At 36.0% G+C, this 19,289-nt stretch overlaps 1 pseudogene; it reads right to left on the bottom strand.

Moving 5' to 3' along the window:
* Nucleotides 1-1,513: 1,513 nt before the first annotated feature.
* LOC120156564 lies at nucleotides 1,514-12,251 on the bottom strand (annotated as a pseudogene).
* Between the last annotated feature and the right edge of the window lie 7,038 nt (nucleotides 12,252-19,289).

The following is a 19,289-nucleotide window of genomic DNA, read 5'->3' as shown; positions in this document are numbered from 1 at the left end:
AATAATATTTTTATCAAGAGACAATTCAATAAGTTTATAGATTTATTTTTAAAAAATCTCTTTAAATAAATGATCTTAATTTATCTTTATTTAGAAAAGCAATGTACCAAATGTTATTCTATGTATAAATATTTTTTAATCATGTCTAGTAAATTTAGAAAACTCTGTACGAAATTATATACGGAATAGCTAAGCACATCTTGATTTATTTAATTTTTGAGATACAATTCATTGACTCTTGCTAATTGATCGGTTCAACTGACCGGCTAACCGCGTTTCCTATTATTATTGATTTTTATAGGTCACATCTTACTTCAATTGTGGAATTAGTATTCTTATTTTTAATTTTATCAAAAGTTAAAGATTCTAACAAATCACTAATTAATCGATTTCGGTGGTTAAAAATTTTTAGGGTTCGAACATTGAGTATGTTGGAGTATAAACATTTATTATAAAAAACGAGAAATCTTTAAATATAGACTACCTTGAATTATTTATCAAAAAATTAATATTGAATTAAATAGCTTAAAAAACTTAAATATTTTATTTGATCATTTAAAAAAATTAAACTCGTATTTGAGCAGTTCAAAAATATTAAACTCTATAATTGTTTTTAAAATGTTAAATTCATATATCACCATATAACTCTTAAAATTCAATACCTTATTTAAAGGTTTAACCTTTAATAAATCTAATCTCTATAAGTTATAAATTTACTTATCTCAACGATAAAAAGGAATATTATTTTTTCTAAAGATTCTGAATTCGAGCATTTATGTCTACAAGATGTGTGTGTACTATCAATAAATAATAAATTTAAAAAAATTAAAACATATATTATCTTGTAATCATTTCAAACTATTGAAAAAATTGATAACTCCGCTAATTTGTGTTGTTATGAGTTGATAATATGACAATAATTTAAAAAATAAATGTTATACAAATAAATAAATATGTTAAAATTGATACAATATATTATTAGATTATAAAATACTATAATATGAAACTACACAAGTAGACGGACATACAAATTGTCACGGTGGAAGAAAAAGTCTAGAGATTGGTTCAAACTTGCTTATAATCATTTATATTTGGTTGTTCATCTGACCAATTTAACTAAATTTAAAGCCTGATATTAATTGTTGAGTAACATTTCATATTTGATTTAAAACTTTACTTAATAAAGTGAAAAGGAAATAAAATTAAGAAAGCATTTATTTGTTTAAATAATTTAGGAAAAATTTTAAAAAAAAAAATTGAGGAAAAGAAAATATATTTTTTATCAGTTTAGAATGATTACAAGATAGTATATGTTTTAAAGATTCTTAATAATTTGACAATAAAAACACAACATTTTTCGATATATGGTACTTGAATCTGAAACCTCCAGAGATCACAATAATTTTTTATTCGTTAAGATAATTTGATTTGAGAAAAAAGACAAATTTAATGTCGCTTGTTAGAATATAAGTTTACTAAATCTTTCATCCGGTACTCCGTCGGTCCATCTCTTTATCATTTCATGGCATAATCGCAACTCTGCCCGCAATGGTACATAGACTATCCATGACCGCAATGCAACGACCATCTCAAACACTAAGCTTGGGGTGGAAATCGGAGCTTACAAATGGTGCAGTAAATTCATCTAAACACACCATTCTGATTCGTTCGGGTATCGCCGGATTATCGAGCGGAAACCACCCGGTGTGACCTGTTTCTGCTCTGGCAGCTAAAATGGCATCTTTGATGGCGAAGAAAACAGATGAAGCCATGAAAAACGGAGGCTCGCCAACAGCTTTTGATGAATGAATGACTTTTACATTTGGATGACCCTGCACATCAGTCCATAAACATAAAAAAATCAAATCATATAGAATCAGAAGAACAACTTTTTCAAATCAACTGTATTACCTTCAAGAGAGAAACATTAAACTTGAATGGGATATCATTTAGAGAAGGAATTTTGTAAGTTCCAGGTCCACATGTGTACAAACAGCCCGGTTGAATCCATTTAAGAGATGCATCGCCCCACTTGAGCTCTTCCAAGGCAACCCATCCAAGGCCTTGGATAAACGCGCCTTCAACCTGTGTTAAAAATACAAGAAAAGCTAATGTGAATACACATTTTAACTCGAAAATAATCGAGCTGGGGAATGCACCTGGCCAACATCTATTGCTGGATTGAGAGAGTATCCTAGATCCATGAAAACATTTGCCGCTCTCGTGTGGAAATCTCCGGTCAATGTATCGATTTCTACTTCAGCGAATGTAGCCCCGTAGGTATAATAACTGAATGGCGTTCCTTTACTGTTGCTCCAATCAAAGCCGATATCAGGTGTGATGTAAAATCCATGGGCAGAAAGATCTATTCGCTCCAGATAACATGCGGTGAGCAGCTCGGCGAAAGAAGTATAATTACGCTGCGAAGCAATCGGTTCCATCCTTGCCTTTATCTGCTCACATGCATCCAAAGTTGCAGCTGCATACATATCAGAACTAACAGAAGCTTCTGTTGGAGCAGCATTAGGAACCTTGTCAACTTGTATCTGATATAAAGACCGAGCCGAGAGGGATATTGAAGGCAGATGCTGCAACTTGAGCAACTTTTGTGTGTAAACCTTTCCCCATCTCGACGCCACCATGTGTAACTAAAACAGTTCCATCAGTGTAGACATTAACAAGAGCTCCCGCCTACATGCATGTGTTCATGGATAAAGTTAATGTATTAGCTTTATTTGTATCTTGACAAGCAACAGAAATACATGCATCTTTTAAATTTCCATGTTACCTGATTAAAGAACTTGGTTGTAAATGATATGCCATATTTTGATGGAATCATGGAAATGCCACGCTTCTTCCACCGATTGTGACAGTTGAATTCATCGACTTCTTCTCGAACCTTGAGAAATTCGCAAGATACTTTCAGCTCTTTCCAGACCTGAGCCAGAGTATAGTGTTCTAATTTCTGACCATAATGCATTATTGATCCTTCACCTTGAAGTTAATCTCCTGATACAGTTTCCAGTAATGATCCATGATATTGGTTTATTTTTTTAACAGTGGCATGATTGAGAGTAACAAAGTAACATAAATATAAAACTTAGCCTGATCTCTTCTGGACTCTTTTTGAGTTCTAAAGCAATTCTTTGAATCCAATTCTTAGCTATAAGCATACCTTGGGGAGAACCAAATCCTCAGAATGCAGTGTTAATTGGAAAATTAGTGAAGCAAACATTTCCAGAAATTCTGACATTTGGTATCTCATAGACATTGTCCGAGTGAAACATGGCACGCTCAAGTATCGTTGGGGACTGATCCAGTGAATTTCCAGCACTATTGTATATTTCAAGATCCAAAGCCAGCACTTTTCCCCTAGTTGTAAATCCAACCTGTATGAAGTAATTTTATTCTACTGTTATACAATTTGAAATGTTTCAGTAGATTGATCACCATGTTATCCCACTTAATAGGCAGTACCTTGTACTTTCGGAGAAAGCTGTGGCGCTGCCCTGTTGTGATCATGTCGGTATCTCTATTAAGTTTCAATTTCACTGGCCTATTCATCAGGTAAGATGGCACGACAGCAGCAGCAGCAATGAAGGCTGATCTTGTCTCCTTTCCACCGAATGCACCACCGATCCTTTTAGTTTTACAAACTACTTCAGACATAGGAAGACCGAGAACACGAGAAACGTATTTCTGGTGCTTATAAGGGGCCTATACACAAACAATGACAATTACACCGTCTTCAAAATATAACAAAAATGATGTAAAGAGCAGACATAAGATAAAGCATTTAGGCAACAGACACTTGACAAAGCATCCTACTTAACTTGTATACTAAGCAAACACAAGCAAACCATATATGAACATAACGATAGAAGAAACACAAGCAGTGGAATTATAAGTTTTGGCAATCTTACTTGAGTGGCCGAAATCATATGAACTTCATTACCACTGCCCATGGTCCAAACTAAGCTGGTCTGTGTCTCCATGTAGAAGTGTTCATGACCTCCCACTCAAACTTTCCCCTCTATGATCTTTTCACATTGATCTGATTGGAAACAGAGATCTACATCCCCTTTTCTCATAAACCTCTGTGAGTTGGGATGTAAATTTTTTGCACCATTTGCATCCTCTATCAACAAGATTGCTGGGAGCTCTTCGTACTCCACATGAACTTTTCCAGCTGCTAGTTTAGCATTCTCATGAGTATCAGTCACCACAATTCCTATAACCTGTATAAATTACAAAATCAGTTTCAATGCAATGTGTTTACCATATAAATTGTATTCAATTCTTTTTTACCTGCCCCACACAAGTGACAAATTCTGAAGCAAATAACTCCTCATCCAAGACAATTGGTCCGATTTTATTACTGCCGGGAATATCCTTTCCAAAGAAGATACCAGAAAATCCATGTGAAGACTTGGCACCGGAATCGTTGATGGATAATATTCGAGCATGGGGCTTTTTGCTCAAAACTAATGCTGCATGCAGAGCATTAGAAGGCATTGGTGTGTCATCGTTATATTTTGCCTCTCCAGTAACCTGAAGAACATGATAACATGAACACTGTCATGAAGATAATCTTGGAGATAAAACTCACTGAAAGAGTAAGAATCAAAAGCAAACAACAACAGCAGGGTACAGACATGTAAACAGCAATAAAAAATCAGAAACTAGCATAATTCAAAAGGCAGATGTAACCAGAACCCTTCATTTTGAACTCTCCTTGTAAAACCGTTTTAAATAACCTTGAAAGTACAAGTCCAGTAGTAAGGAGTAGTTTGTGAATCTGCATACCTGAAGCCTGGATGATAGATGAACCTCAGGTGAGTTTACAGATGTTCCATGTTTCCTGATTTTATAGTCCTTACTTGCAACCAATGGTGGGCGGTGAAATGGCTTTATGGCTGACAAATGTGATAATGGTACACTTTCCTTGATGGATTTCTTCCCCTCAATTTGATGTGAAACCCAAAGGAAGAATTTAAAGAAGAAGCTAAGGGTCAAAGATCTTCGAAACTCAACCATCCCACCAGGAGCATCTTCCTTGAGCACGATATCGGCTCGTAAGACATTCAAAGCACCCTGTAGGACATTCATGCTCCATTCTTTTCCGATTAAAAATTCTTTTTTTTTAATTGCAGATAAAGAGAGAGGTGCCACTCCTCCATAAGCAACTGATGCATCTGAAACAATCCAATGTTCACATTTCTCCTCCAGACAGACACGCATTCTAGCATTCACAATAGCAATATCATCATCCCTTCTATGAGCTTGATTAAATTCTTTGACATATACAAAGGGCCGAGTACAAGGTAAGAATATCGACAATAATATTTCATTACAGTTTAAATCCACTTTACGGTAGCCAAGGAAGAAATTTTCTGCCAGAGTAGTTCTAATATTCCCATTGCAGTTAATGATTCAAAATTTCGCTCTAGCGGCCATCCAGAGTGGGTTCATGTCTGAAATCGGACTAGCCGTACACACAGTTCCTCTAACAGATGCAACATTTCTTATTTGTGTCACAACAAACCACTTCAACTGCTCAACGAAGGTCCTGCATGCTGATGTTTCATGAGCAGGACGTTGAGCCACAACATCTCTAAATAAATTCAAGAGTTCAGTCAGTTACTCAGTCGTACTGCAGCACCTATCTCAATCTCATCATCCTTAACGTTTAAAACATTGAGTTCAGGAACATGTGCAACGGAGATCAAAACTTGATATGGAATTCGCTTCAGCCTCATCTCGACACCGACTTCAGTGTTACCAACTATCAATTTGGTAGTTGGGAATTTCTCCTTCAACTCAAGCACATCTTTAATCGTTAGGGACGGTACCATTTAAGCCCTCCAAGCCCACTCAAATTTAAAGGACTTAATTTCCTTCGTAACAGCTCAGGAGGAAAAATAAGTTCTGTATCTGTATATGTGCTTCCATCAACCTCACTATAAGATAAAGGTGTTGAAATGTCAAAGGTTGGGCGGCAGAAAATTGGTTCAAGTTAGGCACCTAATATTGCAATGTCAATATTAGGTGCAATAATGTTTGAAATTTAAATGGGTAAATTATAAACTTTAGTCACTAAACTTTAGGGTATTTATAAGATTAGTCCTTAAGTTTCAACTATAAATATCCTAGCTCATTTAGCTTCAAAACCATCCCAAAGCATTCTAGCTTTCTTCCAATACTAGAGAGATTTTAGAGAGTTTCTTGAGAGTTGTTTTCTTCTTTTTATCCAGAGAGAATTATCATTGTTTTCTCCTTGGTAGATCGAGAGAGGTTGTAATTTCTATTTTCTCATAGTGAAATTCCTCTACCGTTGCCCGTGGTGTTTTACCCTAAATTTTTAGGGGTTTTCCACGTAAATTTTGTGTCTCTTTTATCTTCATTTTTATTTTCTCAAATTATCAGTTGCGATTTTGCTCTATCCGATAGCTGTCTTCCGCAACAATTGGTATCAGAGCTAGATTAGAGTGTGTAATATCTGCTTATTATCTTTGTGGTTACCACCAAAAGGTGGATCCTCCAACATAAGAAAGTAAGAAGTTATTACCCATTCTTTGAAGGTTCCAGAGAACTATTCACGATAGTTAAATAGTGGGAGCTATCCGTAAACGAAGCAATGGCAACGAAATTTGATATTGAAAAGTTCAATGGGAGAAATTTCTCATTGTGGAAATTGAAGATGAAGGCCATCCTAAGGAAAGACGGGTGTCTAGCGGCTATCAATGAAAGGCCGGTGGATTTCGCAGATGACATCAAATGGAACGAGATGGACGGGAATGCTATGACAAACTTTCATCTAGCATTAGCAGATGAAGTATTGTCAAGCATCGAGGAGAAGAAGATAGCTAAGGAGATATGGGATCATCTTATCAAATTGTACGAGGCCACATCGCTGCAGAATAAAATTTTCCTTAAGAGGAAATTGTACACTCTCCGTATGCCAGAATCTACTTCAGTGGCGGAGCACTTAAATACACTGAACACCTTATTTTCTCAGCTTTCATCCTTAAGCTGTAAAATAGGAGAACAAGAACGTGCTGAACTTCTACTTCAAAGTCTACCGGATTCGTACGATCAACTCATCATCAACTTGACAAACAGTAATGTCACCAGTCTAGTCTTCCATGACGTTGCAACTGCTGTTCTACAAGAAGAAAATCGGTGCAAGAACAAGGAAGACAGACAAGTAAATCTGCAACAAGCAGAAGCGTTGACAACGATGAGAGGGAGATCAACAGAATGTGGCCAAAGCAACAGTCATAAACATGGTAGATCAAAGTCGAGGAGCAAGAAGAATTTAAAGTGCTACCACTGTGGAAAGAAGGGTCACTTGAAGAAGGATTGTTGGAGTCTAAATAAAACTCCAATCCACAAGGCAATACCACAAACACTTCAGATGATGGAGATGCTCTATGCTATGAAGCGTCAACCACAGTGGAAGGCAGAAAAAGATTTACAGATATATGGCTCATTGATTCGGGAGCGACATATCACATGACCTCAAGAAGAGAATGGTTCCACCATTATAAACTTGTCTCAGGAGGATCTGTGTATAGTTGCAATGATCATGCCTTAGAGATCGTTGGTGTGGGAACCATCAAATTGAAGATGTATGATGGAACAATTAAAGTTGTTCGAGATGTGCGGCACGTGAAAGGTCTGAAGAAAAATTTATTATCCTACGGATTGTTGGATAATAATGCTAGCAAGATTGAAACACGGAAATGAATCATGAAGGTGTTCCGTGGAGCGCTTGTGGTGCTGAAAGGTGAAAAGATAGCTGCAAACTTGTACATGCTGAAGGGAGAGACATTGCTAGAAGCAGAAGCCTCTGTTGCCTCATGTAGTTCAGATTCTACAATGCTATGGCATAAGAAACTTGGACACATGTCAGAACAAGGAATGAAAGTCCTTGTGGAGCAAAAGCTACTTCCAGGCTTAACAAAGGTATCACTTCCTTTGTGTGAGCATTGCATAACAAGTAAGCATCACCGGTTGAAATTCAACACATCAAATTCTAGAGGCAAAAGTGTTCTAGAATTGGTTCACTCTGACGTATGGCAAGCACCAGTAACATCCCTAGGTGGAGCAAAATACTTTGTCTCAATTATTGATGACTACTCCAGGAGATGTTGGGTGCACGCTATTAAGAAGAAGTCAGACGTGTTTTCAACTTTCAAAAACTTCAAAGCGCGGGTGGAACTTGATTCTGGAAATAAGATCAAGTGTTTCAGAACAGATAATGGAGGAGAATACACAAGCGAAGAATTTGATGACTTTTGCAGGAAAGAAGGCATCAAAAGAAAGTTCACAGTGGCGAACACTCCTCAACAAAATGGAGTGGAATAGCAGATGAACATAACCTTGTTAGAAAGAACAAGAGCAATGTTGAGGGACGCAGGCCTAGAAAAATCATTCTGGGCAGAAGCAGTCAATACCGCCTGTTATTTGGTGAATCGAGCTCCATCAACTGCAATAGAGCTGAAGACACCAATGGAGATGTGGACTGGTAAACCAGTTGATTATTCAAACCTCCATGTATTTGGAAGTATTGTGTACGTGATGCACAACGCCCAAGAAATTTCAAAGCTGGATCCAAAATCCAGAAAATGCAAATTCTTGGGGTATGCTGATGGAGTAAAGGGGTATCGCTTGTGGGATCCTACTGCCCGTAAAGTGATCATTAGCAGGGATGTTATCTTTGTAGAAGATAAGCTACAAAGAAAAGAAGATAATGACAGCGCTTAAAAGTCAGAGACTACACAGATACATGTAGAAAAGAAGTTTGAACAAGGAGATTCTTCTGAAGCAGAACCAGCACATGATGAACAAGAACCAGAGAGTTCTGAAGCTCCAACAACTCGTCAATCAGATAGTGTGAGAAGACGTCCCAATTGGCACTCATATTATGTTATAGAAGGAAATGTTGCATACTGTCTTTTAACAGAGGACGGTGAGCCATCAACATATCAGGAGGAAATAAACAGCTCAGATGCTTCACTGTGGATGATGGCGATGCAAGAAGAAATCGAAGCCCTTCATAAAAATAATACATGAGACCTTGTGCCACTACCACAAGGAAGGAAGTCAATTGGTAACAAATGGGTTTTCAAAATCAAGCGAAATGGTGACGATCAAGTGGAGAGGTATCGTGCAAGACTGGTGGTCAAAGGATATGCTCAGAAAGAAGGTATTGATTTCAATGAAATTTTTTCTCCTGTGGTTCGACTAACAACAGTTCGAGTAGTCTTGGCAATGTGTGCTACATTGAACTTACATCTAGAGCAACTAGATATTAAAACAGCTTTTCTTCATGGAAATCTTGAAGAAGAGATTTATATGCTCCAGCCTGAAGGTTTTGAAGAAGAAGAAAAGAAGAACTTGATTTGCAGGTTGAACAAATCTCTGTACGGTCTAAAGCAGGCGCCGAGGTGTTGGTATAAGAGATTTGATTCCTTCATTATGTGCCTTGGATACAACAGACTTAATGCAGACCCTTGTGCTTATTTCAAGAGGTTCGGTGATAACGATTTTGTTATATTACTGTTGTATGTAGATGACATGTTGGTTGCAGGACCCAACAAAGATCATATTGAAGAATTGAAGGCACAACTGGCTAGGGAATTTGAAATGAAGGACTTGGGATTAGCAAACAAGATTCTAGGGATGCAAATTCACCGAGACAGAAGTAATAGGAAGATTTGGCTTTCACAAAAGAATTACTTGAAGAAAATCTTGTCACGATTCAGCATGCAAGATTGTAAGCCAATTTCTACCCCTCTTCCTATTAACTTCAAATTATCCTCCAGTATGAGTCCTAGCAGTGAAGAAGAGAGGATGGAGATGTCTCGAGTACCGTATGCGTCAGCAGTGGGAAGTTTAATGTTCGCTATGATATGCACAAGACCAGACATTGCACAAGCAGTAGGAGTGGTTAGTCGGTACATGGCGAATCCAGGAAAAGAGCATTGGAATATTGTAAAGAGGATCCTAAGATACATCAAAGGGACCTCAAATGTTGCATTATGTTACGGAGGATCAAACTTACTAATCAATGGGTATGTAGATTCTGACTATGCAGTGGATTTGGATAAAAGCAAATCTACTACAGGATATGTGTTCAAAGTTGCTGGTGGAGCTGTAAGCTGGGTTTCAAAATTGCAGTCAGTTGTGGCTACGTCCACAACAGAGGCAGAATATGTAGCAGCTACACAAGCCAGTAAAGAAGAAATTTGGTTGAAGATGCTATTGGAGGAGCTTGGGCACAATCAAGAGTATGTCTCTCTGTTTTGTGACAATCAAAGCGCCTTGCATCTAGCAAGGAATCCAACATTTCATTCAAGGAAAAAGCACATACGAGTTCAGTACCATTTCATTCGTGAAAAAGTGGAAGAATGAACGGTATATATGCAGAAGATCCATACCAAAGACAACATAGCAGATTTCATGATGAAGGCAATCAATGCTGATAAATTTACCTGGTGTCGATCCTCTTGTGGCCTGTCAGAGACGTAAGCAACATGATGGTACAAGGTAGAAAAATGGTGTGAAGATATTATTGTTCCAATCAAATCTTCAAGTGGGAGATTGTTGAAATGTCAAAGCTTGGGCGGCAGAAAATTGGTTCAAGTTAGGCACCTAATATTGCAATGTCAAAATTAGGTACAACAATGTCAAAATTAGGTGCAATAATGTTTGAAATTTAAATGGGTAAATTATAAACTTTAGTCAATAAACTTTAGGGTATTTATAAGATTAGTCCTTAAGTTTCAACTATAAATATCCTAGCTCATTTAGCTTCAAAACCATCCCAAAGCATTCTAGCTTTCTTCCAATACTAGAGAGATTTTAGAGAGTTTCTTGAGAGTTGTTTTCTCCTTTTTATCCAGAGAGAATTATCATTGTTTTCTCCTTAGTAGATCGAGAGAGGTTGTAATTCCTATTTTCTCATAGTGAAATTCTTCTACCGTTGCCCGTGGTATTTTACCCTAAATTTTTAGTGGTTTTCCACGTAAATTTTGTCTCTTTTATCTTCATTTTTATTTTCTCAAATTATCAGTTGCGATTTTTCTCTATCCGATAGCCATCTTCCGCAACAAAAGATTTATACCTTGTACTACAAATAGACCGATGATCATCGGTATCTATATCATGAACAGTTTTCGACCCATAGGAACATGACTTACCTGTTGAAGGACAAATAAACTCACTAAAAGTAGTTATAACAATAAGAGTTGCAAAGGCATCTATCCAACCACTGGTAGAGAGTTCCTCTTCTCCAAGTGAACTTCGGAACACTAAAACCTATATCAATCAAACCTAAGTCAAAAATAAAATCACAAAATTTCTGGTAAACACCCACCCAACGTTGAGACCCCCTTTGACGTTCAGACTGGTCACCAATCATATTAAGATCTCCCCCGAAAATCCAAGGCCAATCAAGCCCAGAGTCTAAAACTTTTAACTGATTCCATAGCTACCTTCAAATCCCACCATCCGGGCTAGCATAAACGAAAGTAATAAAGTAACCACTATCATCAGTTGGAGAGGAGCACCAAGCCTGAATAAATTACCGAGAGACCGCAAGGATGTTAAGATGGACCGAGTTTCGCCAAAGAATCCAAATACCACCTGAGTATCCCCGAGCATTAACTTTGTAAGAGAATTCAAAACCAGATATCTGAATAAAATTATCGGTTATTTTTGTACTAATTTGGGGTTCCAAGATAGCAACTATATCAGGCTTTTGGACCTGAACAATCAACTTAAAATACCGGTTAAAATTGGGGTCCCGAGCCCCTGGACATTCCAAAAGATAACTCTAGTCATTAAAAAAATAAGAAGAGGGGAGTAAGGTGATACAATTAAGCTTGTATATTATCCGCAGCACAGTGTTGCTCTTCATTCTCGGACTGACAACCAATTTTTAGGCCTGGTTAAGCTCTTAAGTCATACTTGACAGCCACTCCGTCAGCATAGGCTTATTCGGCACTTTCTCTTCTTTTTTTCTTCCTTCTTATTTCTTTCCTAGAGAGGCCCTTAACCACAGTGAGCCCTTTATTAGTAACTTTCTGGTGTGAATCTCTAGCGGGTCTTTGTAAAACGTGTATGTTTTGATCACGAGGGGTTTGGTTCTCATCATTTTCATCTACCTGAATAGCAACATGTTTGTCTTTGGCCAAAGACGACTCAACGGATACCACATTACCTTTCGACGCTACTGTAACCATATTACTCTTTTATCTTTAGTTTTCAGCTTTTGCTTATTAGATCATTGTCTGCTCGGTTCAACATGGTCATTTTATCTTTCCTTTCATTTTAGCATTGTATGAGATGTCATTTACATTCTTATCACTCACCACATCCATGTGCCCTCTCAGATTACTTTTAGTGTTCACGTTCGCTTGAATTTCATCAAAAATAGCATAACGCGATCTAAAGCTTTGTCCAGCCTTTTGATTTGTGGTCTCATCATTCCCCTTTTTTCTTTCGATTAACTACTTGCATCCAAGGCCCATACGGATTCTCTTCTGTGACGCATTCTCGGTTCTCCTCAGAAACACCACTGATTTCAGTAGTTTTCGGCCCATACTGCTCTATAGCATGTACGTACTTTCCACATGCATAGAAAATTACCGGAAGGCCTTCATATTCTACTACTTATCGATGGCCATCTATAATAATACCAGAGACTAAAGGTTTCTCCAAATCTACGAAAACGGTAAGTCTTGCGAAACGTCATCTTCTTCCATCTTCAGTATTATAGTCTATCCGTACGACCTGTCCAATTATGTTAGCAATACATCATAACAAACTCTTCGTATAGTACCTGTAGGGTAAAGCGGGAAGCCAAACCCAGGCCATAATTAAATGAAGGAGATTGAAGAGTTTGAAGCCCCCTCCTTGACTTGGTGTTTTACGTGCCTTACAAGATTTATCGGTTTGACTTGGAGATAAGGAAGGGAATTAGATGATTTGGTTTTTATAAAATGAGTAGAATTTTAAATCTGATCTAAAATAAATAGCAGGTTTGTAAGTGTTATATTTGACACCATTAATTTTGAAATTAGATTTCACTTTTAAACTCCACGAATATATACGTTCATAAGGGAATAAGGTATTGTATCGTGATAATTGTTTATGTTAAAACTCTTCGCATATGTTTTCATTTTGACTAAATTATCAATAATTTATTAACTTGTAAACGAAAAAATGATTTCGTACGATGAGCTTTACAACTTTTCTAATATATTTAAGAAAATAAGTTTTTATTTTTTTATAGAAACCATTAATTTTAATAAAGAATTTTCCTAAACACAAGGAAACTAATTACTTAAGATCATAAGGATCATACAAGGAAAATGTTAAAAAAACCTCACCAAATAAACTCGAATAAAATATAGAAATGAATAAATCTGACTGCATCGACAAATGAACCACAAAAGCAGATGAAACTATTAAAAGGATACCGACAAATGACAAACTAGAATTGAGGACATGAAAATACTATACACGAACGCAAATCGCGTATCCAAATCCAATCTGAGTGTCCAAAGTTGGGAAGATAAACATGATAACAAATAAAAACGTCATCTTAATCAGTCGTGAAGATGTCAATCCAACCCTAAAAATAATAAATAAAAATAACGGTCAAACGACTAAAAATGTGTCATAAAGACAGAGAATAATGTGTCATAAAGGTAGAAGAATACGTTTCATAAAGACAAAATTATTAAAAATAAAAAACGAAGAAAAAAATAAATATATTGTAATAAGCAAAGAAAAAAATAATGAATACAGGCAGTCGACGATCAATATCAAAGCTGATGACACCGCCGATCATAAAGATAAAGAGAAAAAATTCCGGCGACGAATAAAGAAAAAAAGAGAAAAATATGACAAACCCTAGGGTTAGCATATAAGTTATGTGTCATGATTAAATAACTTATACATATAATTTATCCTTAACTGTGTAGCATTAGGTTTATAAAAATTGTTCTCCTTTGTAAATCTCGATAGTTGTTCTTCAAAACATCAATCTTTTTTTCATCCTTTGTATTTTCTATAGAAATCCATTATGGTATCATTCGCTTCAAGATCTTGAGGGTCTATTTGCTTCTGTTGTGTCTGCAATGGAGTTCTCTGTCAACAATGGCAAATCCTTCACCAACAAGAAGGTTAACATTGTTCTTGATGAAATGAACTTCTTGCTATGGAAGCAACAAGTCCTGGTTACAGTTCGCATACATCGCCTCAAACGCATGCTAACTAGGTAGCCGCAACCCCTTCCTGAAACTATTATCGAAGAAAATGGTTTCTCGGTTCACAATGAGGAGTATGAGGAGTATGTAGCTCAGGGAAGCAATATCATGAGAGTTTACCTCACTCGTATAAAGGAGGTTTAAGATGTTTTATCTTCTTGTGGCAGTGTTATACCTCAGATGAACATGTTGCAAGCATCTTGAAGGGTCTACCCAAGTAATATCAACCCTTAATGGCGGTTATAACTACAATGAGAGAGTCGTTGTCTCTTGATAGCATTTGTTCTATGTTAATTGATGTTGAAACGCAATTAGCTGGTTTTGATGCTCAAGAAGAGGCAGTACCTATGAACACTCATCTTGATCATGGGAATCTTGGACAAAAGACAATTGGAGTGCAGTCTAAGTACCATGATCGACAGGTGACTCATCAAGAATTTGGTGGTCGATCTGGTGGGTGAGGTTGTGGTCGTCCTTATATTTAGTGCTAGTTACGTGGCAAGAATGGTCATATTGTTGCAAGTTGTTGGTATCGCTTCAATAAAAGTTTCACTGAAACCTCCTCTGATCGTCATACTCACTTGAAGGATGTGATAAGTAATTTATACCATTCTAACGTTGAAGATCTCTGGTGTTGAGGGTTGCCACTGTTGTAATCATGGAGGCTTATGTAACTATTGTTGCTCCTAAGAATTGGGTGGTCGATTCTGGAGCCACTCACAATATGACTAATGATGTCACAAACATTCAACATACAAATGAGTTCAATGGTCCAGGTAAAATAGTTGTGGGTAATGGTGTTTCATTGAATATTAATGCTATTGGTAGTTTTAAATTATGTTCCACCTATCATGTTTTGATGTTGAAGGATCTGTTGCACGTCCTTAAGATAACAAAAAAATTCTCTCGATTTCAAAGCTTGCTAGGAACAATGTAGTTTACTTTGAATTTCATACTAAGCTTTGTTCTGTTCGTGATGAGAGCTCGAGTGAAATCTTGTTGCGAGGAAGAGAGATAGATGGCCTTTATTTGTTTGCCTTGAATACAACCATGACTGGACATGTGCAAGTATAAACGAATGTTGTTTCTACTCCAGAAAATATTCGTGAGCTATGGCACAGGAGGCTAGGGCACCCAACATCTAGCACACTAGAAAATGTTTGTAAAATAAAAAGATGTAAATAGTATTTCTAGTGCTTGTTGCATGAGCAAAAGTCACAAATTACCTTTTCCAATTTTTAATACAATTTATGATTCACCTTTCCAATTGATTTTCACAGACTTATGGGCCCCTTTGTATAGAGTTGGCAAACGGGTCATTCAGATCAGGTTTAATTCGGGTCACTTTAGGTCAGGTAATTTCGGGTCTACATTAAATTCAATTTAATTTTGTTCGGATCAGATTGTATCTGGTTCGGATCTAGTTCGGGTGTATGGTGAATCGGATTGGGTCGGGTATCGGGTTGGGTCAATTTTTGGGTCGGGTGATTATTGGATCGGTTGTTTTTCGGTTCAGATCAACATTGGATCAGTTGATTTTTGGATCAGGTAGGGTCAATATCGGATCGGTTGCTTTTTGGGTCGGGTTAATACCAGATTAGTTAGATTTCGGGTTGGGTCAATATTGGATCAGTTGATTTTCGATAGGTTATCCTTTAGATCAAGTTAATTCGGGTTGAATGGTTATGAGTCTAATCAAAATCGAGTATATATAATAATTGATATATACTTGTAAAAATATGTCTTCTTATTTGTTAATTTTATCATTTAGGTTTAATTTCAATTCTCAATCGTTCAATATTTTGAATTAAACTATCATTTAGAGATGATAAATCGATAATTTGACACAAATACTACCCTATAATACGTGTTAGAATTTGTTATCAAAATTTTATATTGATATCGTATGAAAAGTTTATAAAGAAAACTATTTGATAAAGAAATAAACTTTTTATTAAATTTTTTATTTCCAATTATAAACTCAATATTTTTATTAAATTTTAAACAATAATACATACCTTTATTTGTTAAGTTTTAGTATGTTACCTTTATATTATTTTTATTATAAATATAATATTATTTCCTTTGTTTTAGTTGTATTCTATTATTTTTATTATAAATCTAATATTTTTATAACAAATAAGATAAATAAACTTTATTTATTATTGTTTTCAATTTATATTCCTATTAAACTTTCTATTATTTTATTATAAATCTATTATTTTTAATAAATTATCAATTTTATTTAAATTAATTTATTATTGAAAATAACTTTTATCGTTTAATAACTTTTATCAATTTTAATATGTTAGGGTTGCTTTCAGGTCGAGTTAAATTTGATTTGGGTTACTTTCGGATCTAGTTAAAATTTGGTTCGAGTTTCTTTCGATTCGGGTTAATTTTGATTTCGATTTTGGTTGATTTCAGTTTCACTAAATTTTGGAGCGGGTATGGTTCGGGTCGGATATGGGTAAGGTATCATATCAAATTTGATTATCATGTTCGGGTTAATATTGGGTATTGGATCGGGTAAATCGGTTTGGGTAATTGGGTTTGGGGCATGTTTTCCAGGTCTACCTCTGTAACACCCAAATATGATCTGATCCAAAGTCCGAAGGATTTGAATGTCATACGGAACCACCAAAGTGTCTAACTATTTTTCATTTAAAACAACAAATATTTGCAAAAAGACATCAATAATAGTAATAAAATCCTTTTTATAAAATGGAGCTCCATGATACAATTTAAAACAATTAGTACAACTTAAAATTTACAAATCATAATACATAAGTAAGGGTTTTATGGATACATATGCCCACTACATATAACCAACCAATACTCTGTGAGGAATGTTGGGCCTCACCATAAGTAACGTATACTAGGTCTCTAATCTCAATATTATCCTATAATGCATTATCATGCAACACATAATGATATCACCTAGTATCACAAAGATGTCAAGTACAATCATACAACAAGTAAGTATCACGGTATAGTTCGGGGTCACATAACATCACGGAACTCATATCCCTATTTGCTTACTATTGGTAACTTAGGTGAGATCTGGGTCACACAGCATCAACATCTCTCTATTATCTTAGGCTAGGTCCGTGTCATACAGCACCGACACCTTAGTATGTTAGTTTACTCATCTAGAGTACTCAGAACGTGTCTAGGTCACATAAGCATCAATACAAAGTTTAACTAGAGACTAAAGTTCTCTCGTGATAACTTGGATATATTCGGATATTTCTCAAATAATTGGACGATCGTCATACACACAAAAGTAACTTGGGTCTCCTCAGCATTTCCCGAGTGGCAAACAAAGGCATAAGTCTTATGGAATCTTACCTCGTAAGATTATTATGATTATCACACATGTAACATTATTATCACGTGGTTATATTATAATTATTATCAATTACAACACAAGTTGGTGAGATCGTTCCCTCACTCACTACTATCTCGTTTGTTCTCTTCATAAAACGTTATACAAGAACTTATTAATATGTTAGTGTTTTATGCCCTTAAGGCAATTCATTACCATTGCTACCACTTGGTATATTAGAACTAACCCAATACTTGATTTGGTTCTAGTTCATTGACAACGACTCCCTAATCATTCTTATCACACTTCCCATCACTTCACCCTTGAACCGATAGGGTAACTTACACATCCTTGATTATAGATGATCACGTAGTACTCACTTTCTTCTACCACACTAGTCACGTCGTTCATCGTCTCAACCACTGACATATCTTTTGAAATAGTCCTTCATTCACAATTATTCAATACATGTTCGATTGAATATAATCATATGTATTTATTCTAGTATGGTTACTTCGATTGTAACCCGCTCAAACGAGTGTTTACTAGCCCCTTTGGCCATTTATTTCCCTCATGGACTAAGTTACATCATTACGAATCATTCTTAACTCTTACGAGCCTTAATGAGGTCAAATCTAACCATCCAATGTGGGTAGTATCGATACTTTACTTGTAGTATCGATACCCTAGGGTCAAGTATCGATACACCCTTGAGTACCGTTACCAAAAATGGCTTCTGTTTCTAAAAACATAGCCCAGTATTGATACTTTAAACCTTGAGTATCTATACTGTAGGGGTAATATCGATACTCTTCTTAGTAGTATAGATACTCTCTACTTGAAAATCCCAAAATTTATCCAGTATCGATATTCTTCATCTAGTATCGATACTCGAACCTAGAAATGACTTCTTTAAGCTTGAGAAACACCCAAAAATCACTTTAAAGGGCTTAGTTTGATTCCTAATCATGTGCTAAAGCTTTAGAAAGTTACTTAGGGTCATTTAGCACTATAAAAACACAAGTTTTATCATAAAATACCCTCAAGACAAGAATCAAACAAGAACCCCCATAATGCTTAAATACCCAAAAACCCTTCAAACATCATGATATGGAAGCCATAAAACCACAAAGGAATAGAATTACACTACTTTAGCTTGAGAACCCGAAATGAAACTCTTTTCTTAGCCACGCCCACCTTCTCTAGGGTTTGGTTACTCAACTACCACTTTCTCTAGAAAATAAGGAAACTAAAGCTTTGGATCACCAAACCAAAGTTGTTGGAGGGATTCAGGAACAAATAGAAAACTAAATGGAACATAAGAAAAGCCCTTACCACAATCTTTAATCTATGGAGCTTGAAGGGAAAAGAAGGAAGAAAGATGTGAAGAGGGAAAGATGTGAAGAGGGAAAGTGTTTAACTTTTCCAAAATCCATGCCCAAACCTAGGTAAAAACCAAGGATGTCATCATCTTTTCCATCAACAGTCTAATTGCACTTTTGGTCCTTCCTATTTTACCTTGTACTTAAAAATCCTCTTTTTATGGCCAATCAAGCCCAAACTTGGCCCAACTCTTTTAATTGAAACTCCACATGATCTATAAACCTCTTGGATTAACCCGAAACTATTGTCCCAGAATTCGGGTTGTTACACCCTCTCTTGTAGTTTCAAATAATTCT

The sequence above is a fragment of the Hibiscus syriacus genome, unplaced genomic scaffold (assembly GCF_006381635.1).
Source record: "Hibiscus syriacus cultivar Baekdansim isolate YM2019G1 unplaced genomic scaffold, ASM638163v2 tig00111231_pilon, whole genome shotgun sequence".
Classification (NCBI taxonomy): domain Eukaryota; kingdom Viridiplantae; phylum Streptophyta; class Magnoliopsida; order Malvales; family Malvaceae; genus Hibiscus; species Hibiscus syriacus.
The sequence above is the reverse complement of the archived record's forward strand: the minus strand, read 5'-3'. Positions and strand labels throughout refer to the sequence as shown.